The 15,879-nt window shown below is 46.2% G+C and overlaps 1 long non-coding RNA gene across 1 annotated transcript; it reads left to right on the top strand.

The window, feature by feature from the left end:
- Nucleotides 1-3,878: 3,878 nt before the first annotated feature.
- LOC118983660 (uncharacterized) lies at nt 3,879-11,490 on the top strand. Its single transcript, XR_005065755.1, has 3 exons — nt 3,879-3,970; nt 8,095-8,251; nt 11,454-11,490. It is a non-coding gene; the product is annotated as an uncharacterized LOC118983660 (long non-coding RNA).
- Nucleotides 11,491-15,879: the final 4,389 nt, after the last annotated feature.

Here is a 15,879-nt window from a genome sequence, read left to right as displayed (position 1 = left end):
GTCAGTTTGGTCCAGAAGCTTCCTTTGGCTGCTTGGGTTTCTGTCAGTACACCTGGGCCCCACTGGCATTTGTGCCTGGGGGACACACATTGGAGCTGTGTGGTGTCACCCGGTCCTGGAGACCTCGGAGAAAGGAAGGAGCTGCTGCAACTCTGCATCAAACCTGCAGAAATGGAGACTAAGAGCAGCAAGCGCCATTCTCACGGAGGCCACACTCTCCCACACCCACAGCACCACAAGTCCTGGTGTGGATTTGGAGAGCACCCTCCTCGGTGGCACCACAGCACTAAATGCAAAGCCCAGGAGAAAGAGGGGAGACCTTAGGGGAGACCTAAGGCACCTCCCCACTGCTCTGTAGTGTGTGTTCCTGGGGAGCCCTGAGGCCCCAGGACCTATTGCAGGGCAGCCTCACCACACTTGCTGATTGTACAGTCCCTGTCTGACTCTGCTCACCCTTACCAGTCCCAGCCAAGGACCCTGCGTATAGCAGGTGTTCAAAAATACTGTCAGTAGGTGTCAGCAAAGATCACTGCATTTATGGAAGGTCAGTGATGTCGCCACTCATGACAAGTCAGTATCATCATTCCCATTTTGCAGATGAAGAAACCAAGCACAGGTAAATTTAAGTTAAGGGACTTGGTAAGTCACAAAACAACACCTGGGGTGAGCTAGGAGTAACAGGGCCATCTGTCTGCAGAGTCTATTGGGACTTGCTCTTACAAAAGGCTCATAGGAGGGCCCTATGCCTTCCTGACCTTTTGCCATGAGACTTGGGAACCTATTTCACCTTCCATTTGTGAGTTGTCCATCTGAACTTGCAGAACTTGACCTCCACCTATAAGAATAGACTCAGGCCAAAACAGACGAATGTGAGCCCAGGGGTGAGGCCGGTCTGTACTCTGCCATGGCCGCAGCCCCGATGTCATATCCCACGCCCAAAGCCACCAGTCTCTGGGGCCAGCCACTGGGTTAGAATCTACCATCATTGTGGCATTTCTGTCCCCTTGCAGGACTGGACCTATGGCTGAGCAGCGGCCTGGATGATTTGATGTCTCAGTGCCCCCAGAGACTCACCAACCCCACCACCACCTTGCTCGCACCAGGGCCTTTCCTGACGGTGCCTCTTCTGCTGGGCTTCACAAGAACAGAGGCCTCCTCCTCCTAGTGGTTAATTGCCCTCATTTCAGCCTGTTGCAGTTTTTTGAGCTGGGGATTGCTGGCACTTTCTCGGAGAGGACACAGGGCTGGGCTCTGAAACTGGTCCTGTCAGGGACCCCGTCAACTCTCCTGGGCACCAGCTGCCAGCCAGGACTCCCCTGTCCAAGAAAGGGCTTCCATGGGACCGGGCACCCAAGCTCGCCCTCTTGGGTGCTGGATCTAAAGTGCACGCTCCCCCTGCAAAGTCGCTGTCAGGCTTGCCCTATAAAGAGGGTTAATTCTGTGCTCAGGCCTGGATCCAAGCCCCAGCCGTGCCAGTCAGTATTTGTCACAAGCCTGGGAAAGTGCCGGACCACCTTTTCCAGATCTCTGACACAGGAGCCGATACCTGCCTTTGTCAAACGTGGATTCTCTCACTTACTCCCCCAGGACTGACATTGCCTCCATTTTACGGGTGAAGAATTCAAAGTTTAGAAAGGCAAAGCCCCTGCACGCAGTCAGCAGGTGGCAGAAAAGAGAGGTGAACCCATGTCTGCCCGCCTGGCGCCCACACATCTATCCCGGCAGCCCTGTTGGTGGAGGCTGCAGGAGGATGTTTTGCAAAGCACCCACACATAAGCTTTCCCATCTGTCCCCAGAAACATTCTGCAAGTATGCTCAGGCCAAACAGCCTTCTCCCTTCCTGTTCCAGCCAGCAGGCAGTCTGGCAGACTGGGCCCCAGGGACAAGACTCCCCGCCCCATTCCACTCACAGCTTTGAGAAAAGAGAGTGGCCGAACGGGACACAGGGTTCCATGTGCCTGCCCTTTGCCCGGGAAGTTCAGAGGGAGCAGGAAGGAGAGAAGTGTTCATCAAGTGTTTTCTGTCTGTCTGGCAGGTCCTGAAACATGAGAAACTAGAGTGCCCAGGGCCTGGCCCACTTCAAGGGATGAAGGTTTCTTCTCCCCCTCCCTATCTCCGCTTTAAGGACATTCTGACAGGTGGCACAGCACGGCTGTTAAGAGCCCCGGCTACAAAGTCAGACAGAGGTCACACTTGGGGGTGGGGTGGAAGGCACGTGACCTAACACCCCTGCGGGTCCTGTTTGTTATACGAGGGTTCCGACAGTACCAGCACCACTGGTTGTTGAGAGGACTGAGTTAACAAACATAAAACGTTTGACAAGTACCAGGCACATGGCCAGCACTCGATAGAAGTTAATGATTGTCTTCCCTTTTCTCAGTACTTTCACCCTGTCCTATCTGTCACTGACCCGCCCACCGAGTCCTATTTACACTTGGTTACTTCTCTGAGTCCCGAAGCTTGTCTGATGTCCATCTCTTTCTCATGGCTGGTCACCCCAAGACCGTCTGCCCTTCTCTCAGTCCCCATTTTGGGGGGAGGTGGCACCCCATACATTCTCATACCCCATACCTTCTACTTCCCCATATTATCTGTTCCTTTTACTGCCACTTCAAAACGACACCTGAGCGCTGGCTGGTGTAGCTCAGTGTATTGGGTGTGGGCTGTGAACTAAAGGGCTGTGGTTCAATTCCCAATCGGGACCCAGGCCTGGGGTGTGGGCCAGGTCCCCACTTGGGGGCATGTGAGAGGCAACCACCCATTGATATTTCTTTCCCTCTCTTGCTCCTTCCCTTCCATGCTCTCTAAAAATAAATGGGTAAAATCTAAAAATAAAATAAAATAAAACAACTCTTGAGAATTTCTTTTCTGCTTTAATCCACTAAGGACATCTCCAAACCAAAGAAAGCCAAGAGCCCGTGCATGGCGGGATCAGCGTGGCTTCCTGCGATCTGCCCCCCTCTGCTCCCGGGCAGTGGGAAGGCCCTGCTTCCCAGCCCTCACCCTTCCGCAGGGGCCTGTGAGTTTTGGTCGATGAAATGAGAGCAGAAGTATGAAGAGGGTCACTTCTGGGATGAAGCAGTGAGAAGCCCCAGGGGGACCCTCGGAATCTCTCCTCCCCTCGGCAGCCAGCGAAGAAGCTTTCGGATAAGACGGAGGAGCCACAGAATCCAAAGCGGCCTGGCTCACTAAGTCCCCACGCAGAGGACAGCTGCCCCGGACCACTGACACACCGGCGGCAGACTGGGCGAGAGACACGTAAGCGCTCAGCCGTCCAGGTCTGGGGCTGCTTGGCCCTGCGGCAGAGTCTGACCCGACTGCCCAATAGCGACGCGAGCCAAAGCCAGGGACGTCTGCGGCGCTCCCGTCTCCCTGTGCACAGCTAGGAGAAAGGATGATGTCCGAAATAATGTTCTAAACAAGTAAATAAGTGACATGAGTGCTAGTGTAACTCAAAATGTAATTTATTCCAATAAAAGTATTAAAACTCTAATAGAAATAAAAGACTCTGCAGGGAAAAATTGACACAGATGTAGTCCTGTGAGTTGGGAAGATGGACTGATGCTGTAAAGTCTGTATATTAATCTGGGGAAATTGTCATATTTACTAGGTTTTAAGTCCCCAGGAGTTACTGAGACTCTGACAAATAGTGAAACTGTACTGAGGGGGTTGGATATCGATGCCACAAAGGGGTTCTCCCGGCACTGGACCGTCCTCCCTTTTCCCCGACCCGATGGCTCGGTTCCTTGGGGTGGAGAGGGGACTGGTTAATCTCTCCCTCAGCCTGTGAGCTCCAGGAGCCTGGAGTCTGGGGCTCCACCTACCCGCTGGAATCTGTGCCCATCGGGACAACAAACAGACACCGGACTAGGTGCCACAAATGAAGGATGAATGGAGGCTACAGGGACGCACGGGAGCACGGTGTCCGCAGGGTGATGGGGGACCAGCCGCAGTAGGGGCCAATCTAACAGTGCGTATCAGTGGGTATGACCATGTGTCTGACAATACAAGTGTGAGGGTGGTTGGGTGTGACAGCCTCTGTGTGCCAAAGGATGTCACAGTGAGAGGATGTAATCATGATGCCTTATGATAGTGTAAGAGGTGGGGAAACTCCCCAGGCAGGTGGCACACCTGACTACCCTCTGCCAGGCTCCCTGGGTCTTCTGCAGCCACCGGAGAGACACAGGTGTCTCACTGGCCACCCACAGACTGCACGCAGTTGTAGCTGCTCACTCACACACAGTGTGCCCGGCTGCCCTTTGTACTCTCAGCCAGTTCTGCCCCTGCTCCAAGGGCTGAGTCAGCTTGGAAGGATTACAGACTCTAACCTCTGGGCCCAGAGGAGGCCAGCTGGGAGGGTGGGGTAAGGATCCATCCCAACCCTCCTGGGGTTTAAGTGTGGGCTGCTGACCCACATACCCAGGGGCAAGCAGGCCAGGTGGTTCACCAGCTATGCCAGGCTCATTGTTAAACCTCCACCCACACCTCTACACATCCTGCTCCCTTTGATCACAGATCCTGCATTTCTGATGAACTCAGCTTATTGCCAGGCCCTGGATGGCCCACCAATCCCAGTGGTCACACAGCAGGAATAGCGCCACCCCTCCCCGGGCAGTGTCCACTGTGTGGCCCAGGGCTCCGCACACCCAGACTCCTTCCGTCCTAGAGCCACCTTCTGATCTAGGTGTCATTATTGATGGGGGAACTCAAGAGTTAAAGATTTTAGTCTTAGCTCTAGTTGGTAGGCTTTTAATGCATGTGGACAGCTGTATTACAGAGGCTGGAATGACTCCAAGGAACTCAGTAGGGAATTGCTGATTGGCAGATAAAGAAGTCCTAGGAAAATTGCTGCAAAAAAATAGTGAAACTGTATTAATCAAGACTTTTGGTGGCAAATAAAAGAAACCCAACTCAAGCTGAATTTAAGAAGAAAAGGAAGCCCTGATCGGGCGGCTCAGCTGGTTGGAGCCTGGTCCTGTGCAACCGAAGGTTGTGGGTTAGATCCCTCCCTGGTCAGGGAGCGCGTAGGAGGCTACCACTCTGCGTTTCTCCCTGCCTCCGCCCCCGCCTCATCCTTTCTCTCTCAAATCAATAAATATATCCTAGAGTGAGGATTTTTTAAATCCTTAAAAGGAAGCAAAGGAATATTTATATTTCAAAAGTATAAAGTCAAGTCTGAGGTATGGCTGGATCCAGGGACTCAAGGTTTCAGCCCTTGTTTTCACTCTCTTTTTTTTTTTTTTCCAAAGGCCTTATTTATTTGTATTTACAGAGAAGGGAAGGGAGGGGGAAGGAGAGGGAGAGAAACAATCAATGCGTTAGAGAAATGATGGGTTGCCTCTCGAATGCTCCCAACCTGGCCCAGGCGTCTGCCCTGATGGGGAATTGAACTGGAGACTTTTTAATTTGCTAGACAATGTCCAGCCCACTGAGCCACACCAGTTGTGTGTATGTGTGTGTGTGTGTCTCTCTCCTTCCCTCTCTCTCTCTGCTCCTCCCCCTCCATGTGGGACCGGGGATGACCCCAGTCGCCCAGACCTCCTCCAGCGAAGCAAGCACTGCACAAGGTGTCTGTCCCAACTAAGAACCACCTGGGGGAGCAGGGTGGTCAGAGAGAGGGGTTTCTGATCAGCCTTGCTTGGATTATGTGCTCATTCCTGGACCAGCCACTTTTGACCAGAGAGATAAAATACTATGATTAATCATGACTGGACCATGTGCCCACCCATATGTCCCCAGGGAGGCAGAAGCAACTCCACCCAAAGCATATGGGTTCTTCACAGGAAAGGAGTGTTTTCTTACCAAACTAAGGAAAGGGTTGCTGAGCCGGCAAAGCAATATATGTTCACTACAGACATACAACTAAAAAAATAAGCAAACAGGAATGCCAAAGGGGGGAAATTGAAAAAATTATACACAGATGGGCTCAACTCTACCAAATTTAAAAACTTTTACACATAACAAAAGGGTAATTATAACACCACATGATATCAAGTTAAGGCAGAAATAATGAAGTACTGACACAAAACTGATATTTCTAAAGTAAAATCAAGCAAACATAAGAATTCAACATATTAGGTGCTAAGAGTAACTCAATACTCTTCAATATTTATTCATTTATCTAATGAATTTGTTCTACAAAAAAGAAATAAATGTCTCTGTAAGAGAATAACAATATAAAAGAAAGAATATAGACCCACACCTTCTATATACACAGAACACATTGCAAATGAAAGTTAAATATTTTTAAACTATAACGATAAGAACATTGAATAGAATTTAACCCTACCTTTGATGAATTAAACTTCTGTCAGCAAAACTGAATGCATTTGAGTAACCAAAAATAAAAATGTTATGTACATGAGGTATGATAAAGCAAATTAAACATCATCAAGAGCTTGCTCTCAAAACAAATTCAAATTGAAGCACATTCTAGAAAAACACCTGACCAGTACTCTTCAAAGTATCAAGGGTATAACAGACATAGACTTAGGAACTGTGACAACTGGAGGAGACACGGGACATTTGCATGCAGTATAGGGCACTGGTTGGGAAAAAGACATTATTAGGAAAACTAGCAAAACCCATTGTGCAATACATACATGGCCAACTCAGCAGGACTTCAAACCCTACTCATTCCAAAGAAAAGACTAGCCCTTGCCCTGGCTGGTGTGTCTCAGTGGATTGAGCGTCAGCCTGTAGACCAAAGGCTTGCTGGTTCAATTCCCAGTCAGGGCACATGCCTGAGTTGCGTCCAGGTCCCCAGTGGGGGGCATGTGACAGACAACCACATGTTGATGTTTCCCTCTATCCTTCACTTCCCCTCTGTCTAAATAAAGAGATAAAATCTTAAAAAAAAAAAAAAAGACTGGCCCTTGACAGTTCCTGGGAGGTAACATCTAAGCTCTTGGAATATGCTATCAGTTTGACCTCAGCAGGGGCTGGAGACGAATAACTAAACTCAGTCACATCAGCACGCTGGGCCTCCATGACTGATGCCTGATAGCTCTGAACACCAAGCCTGGGAGAGTTTCCCTGGTCACTAGTGCCTCGTGGGTGTCACACAGGGAGTGTTAAATGCTGTCCACACAACTCCACTGGGAGAATGTGACTGGAAGCTTGTGCCTGGTCTGTCCTGGACTCCATCCTACATGCCTTTTTCCTTTGCTGATTTTAACTTATATCCTATTTCAGTAATGAACCATAACCATGAGAATAACTTTTCTGAGTTCTACAAGTGCTTTAGCAAATCATTGAAACTGGAATTGATCTTGGGAACCTTCCGTCCGGCACAAGCAAATAAGTTGTGAAGATTAGTTAATAGTCTGATGGTATCAGTGTTCATTTCCTGGTTTCAATAACTGCATTGTGGTTATGTAAGATATTGACCTTGGAGCGAGCTGAGTGAAAGTATACAGAAATTCTGTATTATTTTTTGCAACTTTCTGAAAGTCTCAAGATATTTCAAAAAAACTAAGACAAAGAATATAAAATGATATATGTGAAAGTTGGGTGTTAGGTACATGTGGTCTGATTATATTGTTCTTTCACTTTTTGTACAGGTTTGAAGCTTTTTATTAAAAAAACTTTTTAACTAGAGAATTCAATAGGCTGGTGCAACAAATTGAAATTGATCCATAGGGGACCAGTTTGTCTTGGTCTGGCAAATGTGACTCAGCTCTGTATGGAAAACCTAAGAAGCAAAGTGGTGGGCAGGAGCCAGACCTTCAAACCGAGTTTTCCTGTGGGAATCAAGCCTAGAAAATGCATACAGATTGTTATGGCTTGCTCTTGCTAAAACTCCATCACCCTGGTCTAAAACAACAAATGTGTATTGTCTATCTTCAAGGTAATATCCAAAGCCTGTATGAGTTCTCCCAAGGACAGAGCTAATGACCTCATCGCCATCCCCCTCTGCATGTTATTTTCATTTCCTTGATTGTACCTAAAATGTAGACAATAATATTCTATGTGATAGGGAATAAATCTTTCTCTGATGTAAGACCCCAGGACAACAATAAAAGCCTGTCTAGGCAAGGGTCGAGGCACTCTCCCCTTGAGAGAGTAGTCATGCCGTCCCCCTTTTCTCCACAGGATTGCTGTCCCCTGTGCACTCATTCTCTCCATCAGCCACAACAGGCGGACTCTGCTGGATGGAGTCCGCCACATCTGGCGTCCACACAGGGATGCAAGGGCTGTCAGCCGTTGTGGTCAACACACCGACATGGGTGGAACCCGTGCGACTGCCCAGGTAAGGGCCGAGGACCCCGAGTGCTTTTCGGAGGGCATAGGGTGTGTTGTATTTTAGGGAAAAGGGTATCTTTCCAAGGTCGCCCTCTCTGGTGACCACACTCTCTTTAGTAAGCAGAAGCCTCTCTCTCTCTCTCTCTGGCAACCACTGTACCCCACAGACACAGGTCCAGCATTTAAAAGCCATAAGGGCGCTTGCCACAACAAAGACACCTGTGACAGGATGAGTTGGGGGTGGACCAGGAAAAACACTAGGTTTCCTGCCAACTGCAAGCAAAAGTCCATGCAATGAGAGGTACACTGTAAAAAACACTCAGAAGCCCATCCCCGTGGCACAATCCCCAATCAGGTTTTAGGCTTGGGAGAGAGAGCAATGAACTTTCCTTTCAACTAGCTTTTTTTTTTTTACAAGTGCCTCTGCATATTCTTTCTTTAAAAGCTGCTTTTTGCAGCCCTTTTAATTCTGCTGTTTCCCTCCACCTGCCTGTGAACAGAAAAGCAGACAGTAAATGAGTGTTTCGGTTTCAACCAGACTCCAAAGATTGCTTTGAGAACTCGGAGTTGGTTAACAGGGTTGTTTATGAGTGTCTCAGCTTCTTGCTGAGGCACTGAAGATACAAGACATTCCTCCCTCCGGTTTCAGATTTCAGGCATTCCTCCAGGAGTAGGGGCCTTGTGGGGGTGTCTGGGGTCAATCCCTGAGATGTGCAGGGGCCTCGTAGAGAATTCCAACCACAGTAATTTAACTCGGGGCTCAGTCAAGGGCGTGATATAAAGGCTGGTCACCTGGTGTATGAGGCCCCCTTGCAGTCTTAGACGCATGGGAAAACCGTGAAACCCATAAGCAGGGTTAGGGTACCTTGGATACCAGGCAGCCCTCCCTGACGGTTTTCGCCAACAGTACATTTTTGACCCACCATACTATACTCCCCAATAGCTGATAAGTTAAGGTTTAGAATGGGCTATGGAATCTGAAATGACATACATCGAAAGTAAAAAAGAAACCTTTTAACAACAAGAATGGGTCCTTTAAAGAACAAGAGCAATGTTCTATGCTAATTTACCAGTTTTTTAAAGCTGCTAAATATCTCCCTGATAAGGGATCTTTAGACTTAGTTATTTAGGAAAAGTTGGGCAGAAATTGAAACAGCACCAGGTGGTGTGAGATAACGGCTAGTGTCTCACTCCCTCCTTTAGAGGATTTAATTTGAAAATACTGCTTTGCTTGAATTTTATTTTTGTTTCTGTTTTAAAAATAACATCTTAGTCTCAAAATGTTTCAGTAAATAGAATGAGATCTGTAATATTGTTACATCTTAAAGATTCTACTCAGAAAGAATTTAAGTTAATTATTAAAAAAAGAAAAAGATCTCACTTCCCTCAGATAGTAAAAAATGCAGGAATGAAAACAATGAGAAAAATGTGGCTTTTTAACCATTCTGAATCCTCTTTCTGAAGACCCAGGGACTGCTTCAGTCCTGGGAACAAGCTATACTGAGCTTAGCATCTCCCCTCCCTCTTCTTCAACCTCCCTAAAAATTTTCAAGGGCACTAGGTAATGAGACAGCTCACTTTTGAGCACATTGCAAGAATGCAATAATCACCGAGGATAAAAAAAGTAAATGTATTTGCCAGTAAAGAAAAACTGTTTCTAAAAGTTATGAATGTGTTCATAAATTTGTCAATCTAAAGCTGCTGTATGTGGGATAGGAGGTGTGATGTGTTAAAGAAATATTAAGAATCCTCTTTGTTTATGCCGAGCCATGACCTTTTATTGCAAAAATAAAATATAAGTATACTATCTCCCAGGAAAAACTAGCCCTTCTCCATGGAAGACTAAGTATTATTTTTTAACTCAGTACCTGTAAACACTGATCATTTCCTTGAGAAAGAACTGGCTATTCTCCCAGAGGGAATGATTAGTCAATCAAGCCATGAAAGGCCCTTGGCACATAACCACTTTTGTCTAAAACATGTTTGAGCAGAGCGCCCCTCATACTCCCCATTTTCCTTGCAAACTCTAAACCTAAGAACTACCAAGTCCTGAAGACAACAAGACAGTTAACTTGCTGCTCCAACTCATTGCAGCTTACAAAAACAGCAGCGGGCCTGTCTTTCCAAGTAGAGAAAAAAAAAATGGCACTTTTAAAACTGAGGCTATTTTTCAGCCGACTGCCCCACTACCTGTTGCAAACCGGAAAGCCAAAGGTTAAGGGCTTAAAGGAGCCCTTCTAGAAAGGCAAAAATCAGACCCCCCGAAGCTGAACAGAAAAAATAATAGAAAAAGTTAAAAGATGGTTTCTTAATCATTCCCAAGCTAAGCCAATTATTAAAGAATGCCCTGACTGCCAAGCCCTTACTAAGGCACCTCCATCCACAGGAGTTAACCCTTGAGGACTAAGCTCTCAAATGATTTGGCAAACAGATGTCACTCATATGCTCCCTTTGGAAAATTCAAATACATTCCCATTTCTATTCATACTTACTCTGGTGCCCTACACACATCTGCTTTAACAGAAGAATCTGCTAAAAATATACAAGCCCATTGGCTTGAAGCCTTCGGTCACTTAGGTCGGCCTCAGCAAATCAAATCTGATAATGGCCCAGGATGTCTTGCCCACTCTACTCAAGCCTTCCTTCGGTGTTAGAATATCCAACACAAAACAGGAATACCTTAGAATCCAACTGGTCACGCAATTGTTGAATGGGCACACTATACCTTCAGAAATCTTCTTAAAAAACAAAAAAGGGGGAGTCAGGAGTCTACCTCCCAAAATTTGGTTATGTTAGCTATGTTAACCTATAATTTTCTAAACTGTGATGAATCACTCTGTACTCCAACTGAGAAACATTTTCTGAAGAAAGAACCAAAGTCATCTCATCCTCAAGTTTTAGACAGAGATCTGCAAGAGGTGGTTCTTGACAAGCCCCTGTAGATCTCTTAACACAGGGAAGTGGGTATGCATGTGTTTCCATCCCTACAGGTCCTGTCTGGCTTCCAGCTAAAAGGGTGAAGCCTTTTCATGAACAAAAAAGACAAAAAGCTCCACTACCTGGAAATGAAAACTGGTCAGCTAACAGACCAGACAGCCCATAGAAGAAAACAAGCACTGAAATCCGGTGCCAAAAAATACAGTTTATGTTGCTAAGTATTTACTAGTTTATTTTTCTGTTCTTACTAACATTTTGTGTTTTCCTTTAAGTGAGTGACTTTATGCTGCAAGCAAAGAGCAATACAGTAAGTATTATATGCTTTCCATAGTAACTATAATTGGCCTGAGTACCCAGAAGAGGATTTATCATACTCTCAATCCCCCTCTAGTTCCTCCTTATACTTTACACAAAAGCCTCTATCGGGATGGCCCTCTAAAACAAGATTGGGTCACAGGTTGTACCTCTTACCCTTACTTGTTTTTGGCAACTCCAGAGACAGCTCAAGTCTTTTATAATAAATCAACAAAAATTGATTCTCTGCCTGTCCCTGCAGGCTCCATATATGCCAGCTGTCTTACTCATCTCAATATTACTGTTAAGCCTCACTACAGTTTATACAGTTAGAAGACAAACTCAAATATGGGTGTCTGTTAATGTAACCAGAGGATGGGAAGATCCCAATGGCATAATAGCGCTTAACAATGTGCTGGCCTCTTTTAAGAGTCCGACGGTTTGTTGGCACTTTAATTGCACTTATTGTCTCTGTTATAGTTGTCTCAGCTACTGCAGCTATGGCGGCTGCTGCCTCCATTGGGTCAGTTCAAACGGCTCATACTGCTGATGTTCTCCTAACCAACCCCACTTTAAAAATGCTTCAACAGGTCCAGATTGATCAAGAAATACTGACTCGACTTTCTGCAGTCGAATCAGCCCTCAATTGGATTGGTGAACGCCAGGATGCGCTAGTGACCCGTCAGCAGCTGACCTGTGATCCTGGTTTCTCCAAACTGTGTGTCACCCCACTACACTAGAACTCCAGCCAATACCCCTGGAGTGATATTCAACATCTCCTAAGAGGAGCTTTTTCTACTAATTTAAAGGGACAAATTAATAAATTGCAACTGGAGTTACACCACCAGTTGCAAGACATTCAATGCTTAACTAAGCAGGAGCTTCTTCAAACCCTTAATGATAATCTAGCTCGTTAGACCCAAAACACTGGTTTGATGGACTCAGCCTGAGACTGCGGGTCACTGGAGCCCCTGGTTGTTTACTGATTTTAATAGTGTTTTGTATATTATGATGCATTTACAAATTATTTGCCCAGAGTCACAAAAGAGACCAGCAAGTAGCAAGTCTTGTGGGTTTTGTCACCACAACAGCCTTAACAAAAAAGAAAAAAAAGGGGGAAATTGTAGGGGACCAGTTTGTTTTGGTCTGGCAAATGTGACTCAGCTCTGTATGGAAAACCTACAGAAGTGAAGTGGTGGGCAGGAGCCAGACCTTCAAACCGAGTTTTCCTGTGGGAATCAGGCCTAGAAAATGCATACAGATTGTTATGGCTTGCTCTTGCTAAAACTCCATCACCCTGGTCTAAAACAACAAATGTGTATTGTCTACCTTCAAGGTAATAACCAAAGCCTGTATGAGTTCTCCCAAGGACAGAGCTAATGAGCTCATCGTCATTCCCCTCTGTATGTTATTTTCATTTCCTTGATTGTACCTAGAATGTAGACAATAACGTTCTATGTGATAGATAATAAATCTTTCTTTGATGAAAGACCCCAGCAAAACAATAAAAGCCTGTCTAGGCAAGGGTCGGGGCGCTCCCCTCTTGAGGGAGTGGCTGAGGAACCATAGACACTCTCCCCTTGAGAGAGTAGTCGTGCCTGTTCCCTTTTTCCACACAGGATTGTTGTCACCTGTACATTGATTCTCATTGTCAGCCACAACAGGCAGACTCTGCTGGATGGAGTCTGCCACACTGATCACATCCAAAACATAAAAATCAGGGTCAGGTCAAGAGTTGACAAAGAAACTGTTTAAACACAAAATTTACCAAGTATTAAAAGACCATCAATACTTTTTAAAATATTTTTTATTTTTTAATTAGAGTGGACATACAATACTACATTAGGTTCAGGTGTACGATCCAGTGATTAGACATTATGGGACTTTCCTAGTGATTGTTGCAGTCACCAACCGCGAGAACAAATGTCGGAGACTTTCGGGGTTCCAAAGATGTTACTTTATTGGCCAAGTTTAACCTGCGCAGGGGCGAACTCTCCAAAGTGTCCGGAGACACGGTGCCCGCAAGGGCTGCAAATGAGAGTCGTGCCAAACGCTTACAGGCTTAGGGTTTTAACGAGGCGCGCAAGCAAGCTGGATACAGAAGCAGATGTGGCGGTTAGCGGTTGGCTCAGGGGCACAATAGGGTTACTGATTATTGGTGAGTTAACTCGTGCACTGGCTCGTGCTCCTTTACCTGATTGGTCAGTTGAGTTCGTGCACAGGGGCAAAATTTCCCTCCCTAGTGACTGTCCAGATGGCTATCTGCCTGACTAACCTTTGCTCTTAAACCACATCCTGGAACACACCCTGCTCTTCGGGCATGTCCTGGAGCCTCTTTGCGTTAGTTAGTAAAACACCTTTTGCTTCCTTACAGCTATGTTCTGGCTAGTTCCCCTTGCCCTCAACAGTGATCACCCCGGGGAAACCAGCGCCCCTCTGACGCCACACGGAGCTGTCAGAGCACTACTCACTGTGTTCCCTGTGCTGCGCCTGACGCCCCGTGACCGCTCTGTAACTGCCAGTGTGTGCTTCTTAATCCCTGGCTTTTGTTCACCTCTCTCCCCGACTCCACTGCAATCTGGCATCAAAATGTTCTCTAGCTAAGAGTCTGTTTCTATTCTGCTTGTTTTGTTTTTCAGATTTCACATGTAAGTGAAATCATTTGGCATTTGTCTTTCTCTGTCTAACTCGTTTCACCCAGCACAATGCCCTCTGCATCCATCCGTATTGTTGCAGGTGGCAAGATCTTATTCTGTTTTAAGGCGGAGTCATATTCCATTGTATATAAACATCACTTCTTTATAGGGTCATTTGTTTATAGACACTTTGGCTGATTCCATACCTTGGCTATTATAAATAGGCTGCAATGAACATATGGCTGTATATGTCTTTTCAATTTAGTGCTTTGGGCTTCTTCAAATGAATACTCAAAAGTAGAATTGCTGGGTCCTTCTTTTTCTCTTATTGTAGCCATTGTTTAAAGTCCATTTTGCCTGATATAAGTGTTGCTATCTCAGCTTTGTTGTTTTGTTTCATTTCTATTTTCATGAAATGTCTTTTTCTAGCCCTCTGTTTTCAGTCTATGCATGTCTTTTGATCTGAAGTTAGTCTCTTACAAACAGCATATATAAGGGCCCTCTTTCCTTATTCATTGAGCCCTCTTATGTCTTTTGATAGGAGCATTTAAGCATCCACATTTAAATTAACTGTTGATAGATCCAGATTTAGTGCCACTTTATTTTTCCTATTTTTTCTTCTTCTTCTTCATGAAGACCCTTTAACATTTCCTGTAATACCGATTTGGTGTGATGAAATTCTCATGTGGGAAGCTCTTTATCCGTCCTCTGATTCAACTTTGCTAGGTAGAATATCTTGATTGCGGGTCCTTGCTTTTCAGCACTTTGAATATTTCATGCCAATCCCTTCTGGCCTGATAAGTTTCTGTTGAGAAACTGGTCGTATGGGAGTTCTCTTGTAGGTACCTAACTGCTTTTCTCTTGCTGCTTTTAAGATGTTCTCTTTGTCTTTACCCTTTGCCATTTTAATTTTAATATGTCTTGGTGTGGGTAAAAGGCCAACAATATCTTAACCTCAAGACAATCAAGATGTGAAAACTATGGCAGAGAGAAATTAAGCAATTGCCCATGGGCACTGATAGCTCAAGCCCTTGGCAGAGGCCAGGTTGGAACCCAGAACTTCCCCCTCCAAACAGGAGGGTCAAGGTGTCAAGGCCACCTTCACTGAACACCGTTCACCACCTTGTGTACAGCCACTGCCAACAGCAATAGGGGATCAGGGGCCCAGGTCCCCAGTCCCAACAGGGCCTGCTGAGTGATGTCTCCAAACTGGAGTCCTGCTTCTTCCTGAAAACACAAGCTAGGCGCTACCTTGGGGACCCTGGGGAGCTGTTGGGCCTTGTACTAAGTGAACACTCCCAACCACAGATGGCGAGGCCGAGACCCAGGAGAGGAGGGCACCTGCCCGAGCCACCACGTCTTAGAAGTCCTGGCAGGACAGCAGCTCCAGGCCCCCTGACTTCTCTCTCAATCTTGCACAAATGAATGAAATGTCAGTCTTTATTGCCAGGAGGCCTGGCTCAAATTGTCGCTCTGTGATCTCTCTACTGTGTAAACCCAGGCAAGTACCACGCCTCTCCAAGTTTGTTCCCTCTGGTGCAAAACCGGAAGATGTGGCCCACTTTCCAGGGTTGTTAGTTACGCAGTGTGAGTGAGGAACCTATAAACATCCCGCCCCACTCCCCCAAATCCGGTTCCCCTCTGGGTCCCACCCCGAGCAGTGCTCAATGTACTTGCAGATGCTCCTAAAATATTTGTCCAGGGAAGGTTGGATAGGGCCGTGTGAATAGTAATGCTCAGCATGAGACAAGCCAAATTTTAGAGCAAA

The sequence above is a fragment of the Sturnira hondurensis genome, unplaced genomic scaffold, assembly GCF_014824575.4.
Source record: "Sturnira hondurensis isolate 20B ecotype Veracruz unplaced genomic scaffold, ASM1482457v3 Scaffold0002840, whole genome shotgun sequence".
In the NCBI taxonomy this organism is placed as follows: Eukaryota; Metazoa; Chordata; class Mammalia; order Chiroptera; family Phyllostomidae; genus Sturnira; species Sturnira hondurensis.
This window is presented reverse-complemented; position numbering and strand designations above follow the sequence as displayed.